Source organism: Crinia signifera, chromosome 3, assembly GCF_055691185.1.
Source record: "Crinia signifera chromosome 3, ASM5569118v1, whole genome shotgun sequence".
NCBI classification, from domain to species: domain Eukaryota; kingdom Metazoa; phylum Chordata; class Amphibia; order Anura; family Myobatrachidae; genus Crinia; species Crinia signifera.
Window position 1 is genome coordinate 250273445 of NC_139219.1, and position 16891 is coordinate 250290335.

Sequence of the window (16891 nt, forward strand, 5' to 3'; positions counted from 1 at the left end):
GTGACATGGTGCCCGGGGACGCTAACTGCAGAAATGGGACAGATCTGAGTTGGTTGCAGGCAGAGCATGTACCTGCCAATAAGTTACTGGTGACAACATGCTCAGATAACCCCATTCCTGCTCAGAGACAATGGGACCCAGATATAGCGGGTTTGCCATGGTGCAATTGTAAGCCAGCAGGATGGGTCCCATGTGTTGTGGAAGATGCACAGGCTAATTTTCAGGTAGTGCAAGATGCCTCCCCAGGTTATGATATTGATGTTACTGTTGATAATGTGATGTCTTGCTCTAATGTGGGAAATGTGGTACCAGGTATAATAAGTGTCCTGGTGGGTCCTGTGTGCACTGCAGACCTGTCAGATAGGGAGAGAGTGTCCCTTACTGCAGCTTTCCCCCCAAACCCCCCTCCTTACTGTAGACACACAAACACATATACAGGAACACAGCAGGGGTTCCCTCCAGACACTGAGAACTCTCCAGAGAGTGCATTTTTCCAGCATCACTGGATAACGGATGCCTCTCCTGAGAACCTCAGTGGCACCACCCCAGGCACAGAACCTGCGGGTCTGGGAGGGAAGGTCAGGCTCAGGAAGGTGTCCTGGACTGCCATGGAAAGCTTGGCTTTCCACGCAGAACTGAGAATCAACCCTGCACAGGCTGCCCCATACCTGGGAAGTGGGAAAGATACCCCTGGGTACAGTGAGAGGGTTGTTTCAGGAATAGAGCCAGTGGCTAGTAGGGAAGCTGCTGTGTGTAACCAGAAGGGTGGGAGGGCCCGCGAAGCACAGGTAAACTCAGCTCCATTAACCTCAGAAAAGCTGAGCTGGGATGTTCCCAAGACAGGGGACAATGACCTGCTGGTATTCCCCCTTGCAGAAACGTGCCCCCCTTCGCAATTCACACACACAGACAAAGAGGGAGAATCTCCTCACAAAAGGATGAGGTGTGAGGTGTTGAGTGAGTGGACCTTCCCCCCAGTGAAGGGGAGGGGGGGTCAGTCAGCTCAGGAGAGGTGCTGGGAAGACATTTTTAAGTCTGTATATGGTGCTGGGAGAATGCCCCACACCTGTGGTATAGTTAAACGTGCCGAGTTACGAGTCCCAGGGGGATGGCCGTTTGGGGTGTGGCGGAATGGTCTGGTACTGATCTCAGTGAGTAAGGCCAAACTGCCAGCTGCAGGGGAGAATCCGTGTCCAGGAGTCCGACGCACAGCTGTGGTGGGCTGTGTCATTGCCAGCCGGGATGGACACAGCTCCCACTATATCAGTGTGCTCACAGACTATGGGTTCGAGGACACCTGTGTGCTTTTAGTTTGCCATCTCCTGCGAGAGGGACAGGGACTATGCCCATTGCCCACCCTAGCCACGGCTATGGCGTCAGGTGGTGCCATGACAGACGTCAAGTATAGTGACGTGTTAGTACAGATCCCGCAGAATCAGTGGCAGTCTGTCTCAGCACAGAGACCACTGCTACCTGTCCAGGTGATGTAGTTAATAGCGCACTGATGAGACGGTGACGTGGGTCACCGCCTCTGTGCGCCATTTTAAAAGGGGGAGGTGTAACGATCAGATCAGGTGATCGATCAAATTAACGTATGCCTCCTGTTATGATTATCTGTTCAATCAATGTATGTCTGGTATGTTGGGTAAAATCATGCCGCCTGTGATTATTATGTGGGAGATCAGAACATGTCATGTATTATGTGTGTGGACTATTGGTGACCCAGGGAGTGTAGCCATCTGTGGACTCCTCTGGAGTTAGGATGTAAGATAAGATCTGAGACCCCTCATAAACCAGATTGGGGGGGAGAGCAATAGTGTCCAGCCAACAGGCCAAAAGGTGCTCTGGCCCTGCACTAAATCACCTCTTATCACTTGAGGAATGTAGAAAATCTACTTCAAAGCAGGGACAAATTCTTTATGGGAGAGATCCTATATCTAGGGACCTTCACTAGGCTCAGCAAGGGAATGGTTAAAAATCCCAAGGGTGGGAGGGATGAGGGAGTCTGCAAGGTATAACAAGACCCTTCTCCCTATAGTCAGTGTCACTACCTGGGGGTCGAGCAAGCAGGCTGTAGGCGACGAGAGATTTCTTGTGGAGGACCCCCCCACTTCAGGATTGTAGGATACGGTTCTGTCTTTTTTTCCTTTTATTTTATTTTTGAAATTTGCATTTAAAACTTGTGTGTACTTTTAAAATCATTGTAAAATCTTGTAACTATTTTCTAAAGCTCTGTAGTATTTCTAGGAATAAATCATACATATTCCCAGTTCTGGTTCTGTGTTCCTAAGACTCATTAGCCTCGGAAGAGAACGGCTGAAAAACGTTACCATTGTTGTCTTGTATTGTGTGGTCAGGGGCGAGCCAAGCCGCCCCTTGCGCAGTTTCAGGCGCTAAAATCAGGTTTTGGCTGGTGGCAGTGTACCTCAAGGAAAGGACCCGAGTGTCCTGAGTGAACCCCAGTCACGGCCGGCGCTGCTCAGATTGACGTATCGGAGCAGGCGACCGGTGGGTCCGTGACATCCTCGTGTTCAGTTGCTCCTCTTCCTGTGAAGAATGTCTCCCACCTGTACCTTGTTAAAGCCCTTGATATATTTGAAAGTTTCTATCATGTCCCCCCTTTCCCTTCTCTGCTCTAAAGTATACATATTAAGATCTTTTAGTCTTTCTTGGTACGTTTTGTAATGTAGGCCATGCACCATTTTAGTTGCTCTTCTTTGTACAGTCTCTAATGTATTTATATCCTTCTGGAGATATGGCCTCCAGAACTGAACACAATACTCTAGGTGAGGTCGTACCAATGACCTATACAGTGGCATTATTACTTCTTTCTTTCTACTGCTGATACCTCTCCCTATGCAACCAAGCATCTGACTTGCCTTCTTCATTGCTTTGTTACATTGCCTACCTGCTTTTAAGTTCCCTGAAATAGTGACACCTAGATCCCTCTCTTCCTCTGTAGTTTCCATTATAGTGCCATTTATACTATATTGAGTCTTTGGATTTCTGAGACCCAAGTGCATGATTTTGCATTTTTTGGCATTAAACTGTAGTTGCCATTCTCTTGACCATTTCTCTAATCTGCCTAGATCCTCAATCATTTGTTTTACCCCTCCTGGTGTGTCTACCCTGTTGCATAGCTTTGTGTCATCTGCAAAAAGGCACATTTTACCCTCAATTCCATTTGCAATATCACCAATAAAGATATTAAAAAGCACCGGTCCAAGTACAGATCCCTGGGGTACTCCACTTGTAACCTTTCCCTCCTTTGACTGTACTCCGTTTACTACAACTCTCTGTTTTCTGTCCTGCAACCACGCTCTTATCCAGGTACTTACAGGAATCATGGCACTCACACGTTCATCTTACCTGTGCATTAGTCTATCCTTTGTGGCAGGTCCAGCACTGCTGGTGGTGCTGTAGGCTGGCATGATATTGCAGTGTCACTTCATCGCTGTGGTCCTGCGTGACATCTAGCGCCTCACATCAGCATGAGGCTGCATGGGTGCCACCATGACACCAATGTCTGCTTATCCTTGAGATCCAATCACTAGTGCTCAGTACTTGTCATGTGACTCAGATGCAATCAGCCCAGAGTGAAGCCTGCTGTCCAATCTAGGACCAATCTGCAGTCATATGACAGCCCTCCAATCAGTTGCACTGAGGAGGATAGAAGGAGAGATTGCAGAACAGTCCAGTGCCTTGAACAGTTGTCTTGTCCTGAGAGAGATTCCAGTGGCTGTTTTGTAGGCTCCAGGTTACCTGACTATAGAATTAGCTGGTTCACTTGACATCTGCCTGATACTCTGCTATTACCACCTCCAGTTTCCTGAGTTATCATCAGCTTCCAGGCTACATCACAGGATACATGAACCACTGGTTCCTGGACCAATCCATGAACCATCAGTTATCAGACTGATCCCTATGCCATCGGTTCCGAGACCGTTACCTGTACCATCGGTTTCCAGACCAAAGTTAGAGAGCATCAATTATTTCTGCAACCATAATAGATACTTATCTACCAGTACCAGGTCCTCATTACATTCTCCAAAGCCATAGATACAGTACTTGCCTACCAGTTCCAGATTATCACAGCTTTCCCTAGAGTACAGCTAGGTGCTGAGTGACTCTGACAGAGGGCCGCAACCTGCCCAACAGTCGCAGCAAAACCCATATCCCTTACGTAGTTCCCAGAAGAAGACCGTAGGTAGGGTTAGACTCCACACCTCTGTTAAGAGCCTCTGCCAACACACTCCCTAGCTGTGCCCTCTGTATCCCCATGTGCCTCAGTTCATGCATCACCAATACATTAAACCCCCCAGTTTCAAGTTTCTTGTATCCTCCACTGATCCACTGCTGACACAGCTGGGAACACTTGATACCCGAGTTCTGACAGGTACACACTGAATGATACGCACAATGATATCATAAACAATATTTTTATTGTGCATATCGTAATCGAAAAGTGTGTACCCACCTTAACAAGGACATTTAATTAGCAATTATAATAAAGCTTAGCGATGCTTGCACCAATTAAGAATACTGTATAGATTTTAAAAAAAAGTGACATTACCCCAGATTGGGTTCATTTCTATGCTTGTACCTCACACAGCGAAACATGCTGTTCTGCTATCTGTCTTAAGCAATTCTGCTCAATATGTAGCAGGTGAACAGTTTTGGAGATAACACCTGAAAAAAACAAATACATTGAATTAACGGCTTCCTTACAAACACAGATGAAAAACTATTTCTGCATTTTTAAGTCAAGCAAAGCTTCATTTTAGACTACATGAGTTCATTTTTAAATGTAAATTTGATTAGGCAAAAATTCTGGTTCTGTTTGAACTGTATTTCAGTTTACATTTCACTTTAGGCACCAGAAGTAATTGCACTACTCCAGCATCAAGGTATTTACACACAGAACGTAATTATCTTCTCCAGCACAGGATACATAAAATGCAGCTGACTGAACATCGCTACAGATTGAGATAACGAAGGTCAGTGGCACCAGAATTACCTTTTGCTTATCACTGATTATAGTTTGATGCTATGACACAGTAAGTAGCTAATCTGATGAATCCTTCAGCCGCTGTTAGTTCATTTCTTCACTCTTATATTTTATTTTCCCTTTCAGTATGTAAGTATTTGCTGTAAGTATAAGAGAACAGGTCATCTCCTTCCTTCTGCCAGCAGCTTCATGGAAGCCGGTGGAAGTGCAGCCAACAAAGTTACTGAAGCCCATTTACCATCAAAAAACGGTGAATCAAACAGAGATATTTTTTTCTCAGAACCTTGAACACAGAAAGGATGAGATCTTTCAGGATTTTGCTGTTGATGAAGTGCTAATTATTATACTGTAGTACTTTCTTTTTACTTTAATGTTATCCCTGAAAATGTTGTTGTTTCCTTGGGCCAGATTATCTAAGCTTCAAAAATGATAAAATGGAGAGTGATAAACAGCCAGCCAATCAGCTCTTACCTTCAATGGCATAGATTGTGTTTGAAAAATGTCAGACAGGAGCTGATTGGCTGGCTGTTTTTCACTCTCCATTTTATCACTTTTGAAACTTAGAGAATTTGGCCCCCTGTCTACAAAGGCCTTTATAGCATTATTTTGAGAACATGGGGCGTAATTCAGACCTGATTGGCCATCTGTCAATTTGTAGATAGCCGCCGCCCAGAGAGAAAACCCGCCCACTGTAAATCTGCAAGTGAATTTGGAAAAAGTCACAATCCGCTATCTTGTCGCACATCCATAAGCAATTCACTCACTATCAAATGATTTTCCCAGTTTCCGACATACCAAAAACATACCGACCTTGTTCCGGATCAACCTTTTCTGTGTTGACATTTTGTTTGTGTCAGTCTTGTGCATGTCAATCTTTTGGGGTCAAGTTATTGACTGTTGACCTAGAGATTGGGAGCTATACTATATTCAGGAATAAGTAGACATAAACCGTACCATATTTGTATGCTCTAGCTACTGTAGCACCTTTTAATTTGTATAAGTTCCAAATGCTTGAAATGACCCTGTTCTTTGAAAAAGAGATATGGCAGTACACTGAGAAATAAGATACAAATTTCCCACTGTAAAACCGTGGATGATCCTGATAAATCCTGGACACATGGGAGCCTGAAGCTTTCTTTGATAACATTACTTGGGTTCCTGTACGCTAAAGAACTTCAGAACTATTCTGCTAACCACTTACAGTACAATAGGAATAATAAATACATTTTATGCCACTTGCCACATCACTCTTACGTATATTATTCTACCTGTGTTTTACTAGTCAGGAAGCACTTTGTGAATGGGCTTTTTATTTCTCTTGATATATATTGAGGTTTTGAAAATTTTAAAGATTCTATTTATACTGGTTAAATATTTGAAATAATATATTCAATTACAGACATAAATTTAATTAAATTGCATAAGCCCAAAAAAGTTCTAGGCTTTATCTATTATATTTTTGATTTGTGACATGATTGTGCATTGGCTGCAAAATGCTTACGGTGCCAACTCTACCCGACCGAGAATACTTTTAGGTTGGGTACACTCTAGAATGATCTCAGCACATTATGTAATTTCCACACAAATATAAAGATCATTCAGGATGTACCTGCTATTGCTCACTCCCACAGGTTGCATGCAACATCTTCTGGTTGGCCGTGCTGCCTGACCAACAAGAGGATATTGTAAACTGAAAGTGTCAGTACCCCTCACCAGCGCTACTCCATACAGATACTGTATTACTTCCCTGTATATATTATTGGTAAATCTTTGTTGTTTCCACCATTGCAATTATATTTAAGATCAAACCAGTATCATGGGTCTTTCAAACTCTGGACCAGACTATTTTCATTACAGACAATAAACATTATTATTGAGTCATAATTTAAAGCTGGTTTTGATGGTGGATTAAAGTCCTGTCTTCAGAGAGCTGTGCATGGCATGGAGCCAGAATCCATGTCTCTCACCAGCTGTGCCACCCTTAACCTCTAGACTGCCAGATCAGACTCCATCCACACTCTGGTGAACATCCACCATCAAAACATTTAAAGTATGTCTCAATGATAATGTGTAGTGTCTGTAATGAGATTGGTTTGGTCCAGAGTTTTGAAAGACCCATGATACTGTTTTGATCTTGAATATCATTGCAATGGTGGAAACAATGCAGATTTGCCAACAACAGATATTGAAATGGTGTGAATTGAGGTTATGCGGGAGGGTAGTAAGATGATCATCTTGTTCATAGACATGTTATGGTGGGACATCCCAGAAGAGATGCCAAAGAGACAGTTGGTATGAGTGAGGAGAGAATGGAAAGAGATCAGGGGATGAAAGCATAGAGATTATATTATTAATTGAAAAAGCCACGAGTTCATCTAAAAAGGTATGTATAGAAAAAGAAAATGAGAGGTTCAAGAACAAAACCTTGGGGACACCTGGAAAAGTGCAGGGTAGATGGAGCTAAGAGATAAAAGGAGTTGCCATAAAATTAGGAGGATAGTCAGGAGAGGGCAGTGTCACTGAGACCAATGCAGTTAAGGATTTGCAGAAGGAGAGGGTGGTCCATAGTATCAAAAGCAGCAGAGAGATTAAGGAACATTAGCACAGAGTAGTGGCCCTTGGATTTGGCAACATGGTCATTACATATTTTAGTGAGGCATTGTATAAGGATATACAGTATCTGGGTTAGGACAGGAGAAATAAGCAATAGGAGAAAGGAGCAGGTCAAGCAAGGAGGCAAATAAAGCAGTGTCCATGGCCTCAATGTTATGCATAGTGATGGTAGCCTTGGAAGGTAGAGATGGTGAAGCAAAAGGGATAACTTAAAAGAGAGAATGTTGGTCAGAGAGAGGAATGGTGAGTTGGAGAAGTCAGAAATATCAAAAAGGTGAGTGAAGTCCAGATCAAGTGATTGCCCATTTTCATGGGAGGCTGTGGAGGTCCACTGGGATATACAGAGTAATGATATACAGTTAAGAAGTTTAGAGACAGAGGGATGGTGAAATCACCTAAGACAACGTACAGTAGACACCCTCTGAATAAAGGAGTGAGTGAGTGAGTGAGCAAGGAAGCAAGAATTTGTTTGGCATGTTAGGTAGATGGTAAATGACAGCTACAGTATTCACTAGTTAAAAAGGCAAATACTGTATCATGGACCTTGAATGTAGAGAATGTAAGGGCCGGCTCTGGTGGTATAAGTTGGAAGCATAATCGGAGGATAGAAGGACCCCAACACCACCACTATGTTGACTCCCGTGCCAGGTTTTGTGTGTGTGAATGTGAGGCCCCAAGCAGAGAGACAAGTGGCAGAAGTGGTGGCAGACAAGGAAATTCAAGTTTCTGTACTACTAGCTAGATTTATGGAGTTGGAGATGAAAAGTTGGATATCGACCAATTTGTTGCAGACAGATCTTTCATTCCAAAGGTTTGAGAGTTTGCGTGAGAGGTGTATGAGATTTATAAAGGTTGCTGTAGCATTGGGGTGAGATTAACTTGAAGAGCAGGGATGACCAGGGAGTAGTGATGATGTGACAGCAGGGTGGTAACATAGGTGATAACGCATTTTTGGTCTGGGCAGTAGTGGACCCTTTAGTCCTCATGGTCCTGGTGCAATGTATATGCTGCACCAAAGGTAGCTTCACCTCTGACTCTGAGACAAGATGGAAAAGCATATGCTTGCAGTAATTATAGCAGTGCTTTAAGTATACAGTCATCAGCAGACATGTATGACAGTGATAGCCTAAATGTCCAGTAAGTAGATTGGATATAATTGCCCTCACAATCTGTTCAATAAAGTCAAATGAAAGGGAACATAGGCATTACTATTAATGTGTGAAATCCTTTAGCAGTGTTGGAGAGGTTTATAGGTTTATAGAGCTGCACAGCAACATGGTCACGCGGTGTTAACTTAGCGGCCGGCCGTATAGGCTTATGCATTGTTTCCCTGCATGAAAAAGTAGGGGAAAATATGCCCAGTACACATTCGGAAAGGGGACATGGCCACACCCACTTCCCTAGTGGCCACGACCAAGTGCAGATGAGGTTACTGGTGGTATAGCAGGGATGGTGGAATCGTGGAAGATGAACAACAGCTGACAATGACCCAGGGATGTAGCAACAGATGATTTTTAATGCAGAGAGAGTAATGACAGGAGAGTGCAGAGTCGATGATGATAATCGATGGTGAGTGGAAAAATCATTGTTGAAGATAAAGCATGGATATTGAAAATGAAGAATCAATGGCGAGTTGGACAATCGATGTTGAAGATTAGAATGCTGAATGATGACAGCACATCACAGGGGAACCTGGAAGAATGATGCTGGGACATCAACAGGAGTCAGGCAGCACCGCAAGAGAGTAAATGGAGCTGGAAACCTGGAGCAATGAAGCAAACAACCACAGAGAACAGAGCCCTCCAACAGGAGATTAGACAACCAAAGCACTGACCTAGAACTCCCATCTTAGTAAATGTTCCCTTATATTGGATCTTCTCTGACGCAAATTTTATATAGTCTAACCTGGATCCAATAGCCGAACATTATTAATGACGTACACTGGGCTGCAATGGGTCCGTGTTAATAATTACAGGTGTTTATACATAGGTTACCTTTAATTGTGTACTGCAAAGTTATTCTATTATTCTATTATTATGAATCTAGAATTGAACAGTCATTTATTGTCAGAAAATGATGGTGTAGGTTGGGTGATGTATTGAGCACCAAAACAAACATTTCTATAGTCAGCAATGAGAATTTAGAATTTCCTTTTGTATGATATTAAACCACAATAGCAGACTTACAATATTTTATCTATTGTGTATATAGTGATCCATACCTGTGATGAAATAAAATAAAAAAAGGTCATAATAACATTTAGTTAGCCTTACAACTGTGAAGCAAACAATGATGTGTGCTAACATAATACAAAGCTTGGCACAGCAGTGTTCCACCGTTGTACAATTGTCACTCTTCTATATCCATCAACATTTTCTATAAAGCAAAACTGATGTTATGTGTGCAGTGTAACATTAGACATGACACATTTGTGTAATACGCCATTCAGTTTCTTTGTTTATTTTAAATGTGAACTTAGAATATTAAATATACAATTCAAAAAATACCAAAATATCTTGGAATAACATTAAAACACTTTAACAATAATTAAATATACAAATACACACTGTGTGTGTGTGTGTGTGTTTGTTTGTTTGTTTGTGTGTATACAGTGGTCGAAGTGGGGCGGTATACGGGGGTATGCCATACCGCCACTTTAATCTGAAGATAAAAAAGGATGCTCTCTGATCACTCAGCAGCGCATATTGTGCTTTTTTATTACCCCTGTACAACGGGGCAGTCTGGCAGGGGACGTTGATGGACAGGGGGGTGTCCGAAGGTGCGCACTATATTCACTCTTTACTTTTCCATACCCCCACTTCAAAATTTCCACTTCGACCACTGTGTGTATATATATATATATATATATATATATATATATATATATATATATATATATATGGTTTGTGACTACATTGTTTAAATATACATCACAGTGGCTCTGCACTCACTAGAGTAACTAACAATAATAAACAATGAAGATTTAGAGCCTTATTCTGCTTGACTCGCAAGGCTGAGAAATTCACATTGTGAGTAAACCAGGACAAGGTTCTAAAGTCCGCCAAATGCTGCCCGCCGAATAAAGTCCACTAAATGCCTCCCGCACTGCGACCTGCCTCCCCCCTCGCACCCCGCGATCCGCGGAAGACATGCAAATGGCTGTTTTGAATAAACATTTACAGCTTGCATGTGGGGAGGAAATCATTCGATGGTCACTGTATGGACATTCGATGGTCACTGTATATAGTTCATATATTGATCAGTGCATTTAAGCTTGCAGTCTCCAGCACAGGGCTCCAATTTTCTGTAGGTCCTACTCTATTGCTCAAAATAATTACCATAAACATAACCATCACATAAGTGTTAGACATCAGGCATGTATGAGATCTGCAGTGGTATTCGTTGCTATGCTTCCCTGTGCTGCTGTGTAAGACCATTGGTGGTGTCATGTGCTGTGCTGCCATATAAGTCCAGCAGTGCTGCCCTGTGCTGCTGTATAAATCCAGTGGTGGTGTCCTGGGCTGATAAGTCTAGCGGTAGTGTCTTGTGCTGTGCTGCCATAAAGTCTAGCAGTGTTGCCGTATAAGTCCTGTATGTATCCAACCTGTATGTCCTGTGCTGTGTGCCGTATAAGTCGAGTGGTGGAGTCTCATAAGTCCAGTGATGCTGCTGTATTAGTCCAGCGTTGATGTCCTTTGCTGTGCTGCCATATAAGTCCAGCAGTGTTGCCGTAGAAGTCCTGCATATATATATATATATATATATATATATATATATATATATCATTGGACTAATCCGGAGTGCCGATTACCTGCTTCATGTATGTATGTATATATATATATATAGATATATATATATATATATATCTATATATATCTATTTATATAGATTAAGCCAAAGACATCCAGTTTTGGGGGACCAAGTGGTCAGATGAATCATCAGGTAAGTCCAACAATAATGGTCAAGGATCTGGAAGAGCACCAACGTGTTTTACTGGACCAAACACCAGCTTTGTCAAATGTCCCCCAATACTGGATGTCTTTGGCTCAATCTACCTGGTATTAATAGATACATCTTGCTGTGAGGTTGCAGGTGGGCTTTAGTCACCATTAGCCACTCCCTCGGACAGCTTCCAGGATAATAATGCCATGTGGACTCCACTAAAACCAGGACTGCTGCTATTGTGGACAGTGCAGGTTATATACCAACCCAAATTTGGGTAATTTCACTTACTCACGTGATCTGGAAACTTTTGCTGCTGTTGTTTATTCACAAAATTGTATTGGTTTATTTTATATTGGCAACTATAATATGTCTTATTTTTAGGGCTCTGGGAGTATCCCCGCCAACCCCTGATTCCGTTGCCTCAGACTGGGATTGACGGACGTGTGCAGAGCTAGACTTTACCTGTACCTGTCCCGGCTGTAAGGGTGAATTAGGTCCACCCAGAATCCGTTACAGGCAGGTCTTATGTTTGGACAATGCATCCGTCAAGGCCGGAAGATAGCAAGGGGACAAGCTAACTAAACCCCGCCAGAGACGTGGAAATCCCAGAAGCCCCAGGGGAGTAACAATACTCAAGAGATGACTCACAAATGAAATAGGACACACTGTTGATTAGGATGGGATAACACACAGTGTGGGCGCAACAATGCACAGGGATGACAAATAAAGAAATATAATAAACTCCACAGAGGATACAGCAGGGTAACCCCTTACTTAGCTGCAGGCAGACTGGAGAATACTAAGAGAACCTGAAGGCACAGGACCAGACAGGACTGACAGGCAGGATATCCAGGAACCAGGAAGGATTCTGGAGATCAGGCACAGTAGGAACAAGAGACCAAACGCTTCCACAAACAGGTGAACTGGGACAAGGCATGCACACAGCACAGGACTATGAGCTCAGACTGTGAGACTATAACTGGCAGGGCTAAGCAGGTGAGGATGCCTTATAAAGGCCTCAGGTGATTAGGGCAGCTGTGCAGCATCCAAGCCAGCAGGCTGATGAAAACACTTGTGCACAAATGACTAGGCTGGAATAGCAAAGGCTGATCACCGGAGGCCACCAAAGAGTCAATTCCCAAAACAAGCAGAAATTAACCCATGACAGGCAAGGCAGAAAGGAGTCATAACTGATGACTCCTAACACTTATTAAAATAACATTTTATTAATTATAATTGATTCCCTCATTTCTATCATTGGAGTGCTGTTTTCTTTTTCTGTTTTTTTCTATCGTGCTGCCGTATAACTCTAGAGGTGCTGCTGTATATGTCTTGCGGTGATGTCTTGCGGTGGTGTCCTGTGCTGCCATATCCAGTAAGTCCAGCGGTGCTGCCGTATAAGTCCAGCTGTGCTGCTGTATAAGTCCAGTGGTGGTGTAATTTGCTGTGCTGCCCTATAAGTCCAGTGGTGGTGTCCTGTGCAGTGCTGCTACATAAATCCAGCAGTGGTGCTGTATATGTCCAGCGTTTCTGCTGTTTAAGTCCAGTGGTGATGTTCTGTGCTGTGCTGCCATATAAGTCCTGTGGTGCTGCCGTATAAGTACAGGGGTGCTGCCCTGTGCTGCTGTATAAGTCCAGTAGTGGTGTCCTGTGCTGCCATAAAAGTCCTGTATATATCCAACTGGACTTATAAGGAACCACTGGACTTATACAGCACCACTGGACTTATATGGCACAACTGCTGGACTTATACTGCAGCACAGCACAGGACACCACCGCTAGACTTATACAGCAGCAGAATAAAAGTTTTGAAACCAGCGTGCCTAATTGGGAATTGGTAAAATCACAATAGTGTCCTTAGTCTTTATACTGCCTCATGTGTCCAAAGATGGACCTCTCCCAGGCCTGGATCAATCCTGAATCAGTCAAAAGTGGTATTCTTTTAATGGGTGTTCTGCAGAATATCTCCTTATTCATGTATATTCAGTGTTTTATTTTTTCCAAATTATATTAGATTAAACAACACTCATATTATCTATGTATATTATTTTATACATGGAAACAGCCCAAATTTGTATAACTGCGTACCAGGACAAGGGCCTCTCCATTGCCTTGCTTTATCACATTCTTTCTAATACAAGAAACAGACAGGATCTCCTTTCTTATTCCTTGAATACCTCCAAAACAAAGGGGAGGGTGCAAATCTCATAGTTTAAAAATGTAAATACTTTATTTAAAACAACAAGACCATAGCAATAACATAGAAACAATTCTTAGTAAAGTATGGGGCCTTATATTATACGTCATTTGTGATCATATTTCTGGGTGGTGGATGTTAAAACCCAGGTAGAACCATCCAAATATCGGTCAGCAAACACATCAAACATCCGGGATCTCACACGGTCATATAAGCGAACTCCTGTACCCCCAACGCGTTTTGGCTATCTCAGAGCCTTCCTCAGCTGCTGCCACTAGTCATGAAATTGATGAAGAAGGTCATCAACGTAGTCAGCTAAGACCAATATCCAATGTCATAGAGGGTATGAAAAAACGCTAGTGAAAAAAAATAAGCAAAGTCAGTTAACAAGAAACTTAAAATTATCAATATGCCATTCACAAAATGAAGTGGCAGGGAGAGGCTAAGGCATTGGCCTATGTTCATGACTGGTGGCTCAGCTTCTCCTGAAGATGAAAGCCCTCCTCCCTCTCCAAAAAAAAATAAAAACTAAAACTGGTAACACAGGTGTGTCCATGGTTGCAATGTCTTGGTCTGACCTTCCCAAAACTGTATGGGAAGAGGAGACTCCTTCCACCATTTGGGTGCTGTCACCTGGCTCTGGAACCTTCATCTATATTGGATTAACCGTTTGACCCAGTCCTGGATCCCTCTTTGTATACTGACATTAGGCCTGAGAGACCTTCATGGTGTATATGCAAATGGTTACCCTCAAGCGCTCTCACACTGTTCAGCACGAACTAACAAGGAGGGCATACTAGCCCCCCAGTGTCCAAATTCTACACACAAGGACTTAAGCCCCCACCACTTTTTGCAACACCAGCAAAAAGTAAAAAAGGAGGAAAATGTCGCTATTTCTTTCCACACAGTTACATCTAAGTGGACAGTTTTGCCAGTACTATCTGAGGACTGTAATTATAGGGTTAACATACCCTCAGGACAACATAGGAATCAACATCAACAGGTTCCAGTTGGACATATTTACATTTGGGTGACTATAAGCTAATTGAACATTATTTCAAACTGCAATAATTTTTATGTTGTCTTTTATAATTCTTATGTATGTGTTAAATTTTATATTGTTAAATACACATTGCTATGATTGACACCTTGTGATTAGTGGAGTTACTTACATGCTTTTCTTCCTTTTTTGCTATTGGGGAGTGATACCCCCTTTTTTAGTAACAGCTGCTTGACAAAGCAGCAAATCTCCCAGTGCCCCAGATACATCTTTATATAATTTTTTGCTTCCTTCCACCATTTGCACGCTGTCTGAAAGTGCTGGGAGCAGTACCGCCAATCCAGTTGGTGACATTGAGATTGAGGATGTCACTGAAGAAGTACACCAGGATGAGGAGGATATTGGTGTAACTGGTGCTGAGGAGGAAGTTGACGATGAGGCTTCTGATGCTGATGTGGTTTGTTTGAATTAGACACCGGTGGTGACAGTTGTTGGCCGTGGGATGAAAAATCGTATAGTCATGCCTGGGCAAACAACCAAAAAAGCCACCTCTTTGGTCCTGAATTATTTCTATCCAATCTAGACAACAACTGTCTCCCCACATGTAGTTTTTTTTTAAAGTATAATAAGTAGGGGAAATTATGCTAACCACCTAGAAACAGCCTCCCTTATACGTCACTTGCAGTGCCTTAATCATACAGATGGAGCCTCGTTATTACCAAGCGCTCGCCAGATCTCGCTAGCTGGCGAAGGGAGGGCCGGCGGATGTTTCACTCACTCGCGCATCCCATTGCTGAGAATGGGGTGCGCAAGCGTCTTGTGCGTGATTGCCTCATTCTGGCGCATGGCGCAGGCTGGCGACTGGCGATCATCGTGATGGGAGCAGCTCTAACAACAGCAGCTCAATCTGTCAGTCATTGTCAAGTTCAGTAACTTTGGCTAAGCATAAGCAGTCCAGTGTCACCTACATTTTTTTTCCTGTTGTATCCAAACGCTTACAATCCACACCACCAACTCCATCCTCGTCAATTTGCTGCATTAGGCTATATTAACAACTGAAAACAATTGTAACTAGCAAACTCTTTGCAACTGACTGCAGATACACTGTTGCTATTTTAATTACTATGGATTAAAGTTACCATACTGTAACTATTTTAAAACCATGGATGTTTGTGACCGCATTCATCATTTACTGCTACAAAGCTATGATATTGGCGGCCACCATGATGATGTCCCAACATCAGCTGGCAGGGAGGGAGGGAGGGATGGTGCGGTTTGGGGAACATGCTGCATTATACTAAGTATAAAACAGTCAATTTTTATTTAAGAGATAACAAAATCATTCTTATAATTAGAGATGTGCACCGGCCACTTTTCGGGTTTTGGGTTTTGGGTTCTGATTACCTTGAGGTTTTGGGTTCTAATGGGTTTTGGCAAAACACCTCCTAAGTGTTTTGTGTTTGGATTTTTTTGGTTTTGGGTTCTGATTTTTTTGTTAAAAAAGCATAAAAACTGCTAAAATCACAGAATTTGGTTTTTTTTTTGCTCCTTCGCTATATCAACCTCAATAACATTAATTTCCACTCATTTCCAGTCTATTCTGAACACCTCACAATATTGTTTTTAGGGCAAAAGGTTGCACCGAGGTAGCTGGATAACTATGCTAAGCCACACAAGTGTGCGGCACAAACACGTGGCTCATGTAAGACTGGCACTGCAGCGGTAGATATGGCAGTACTAGGCACCAGATAGGTAGATAAGACAGTACTAGGCACAAGACAGGTAGATACGTCAGCAATACTAGTATGTGCACCAGCAGAATTTATAATAATTAATTTTATTATTAGGTACTGCTTGGCAGTGGCACTCAGTGGCACACGTCAGTGCACCAGCAGCATGGAATTTTTTTTTACAGTCCCACACAGCACAAGTATTATTTTTTAATTAAATTAGATATACAGTAGCAGCCTAGTATGTAGTTGTACTACTAGGTAAGTACACTTAGGCAGTAACACTGCCAGTGGCAACAGTGGACTGAGTAAATAATACTGGCAACCTCTATTCACAGTATTCAGTGCAGGCAGCACCAGTGCACTATATATAATTAAATTAATTAAGTATTAATAAC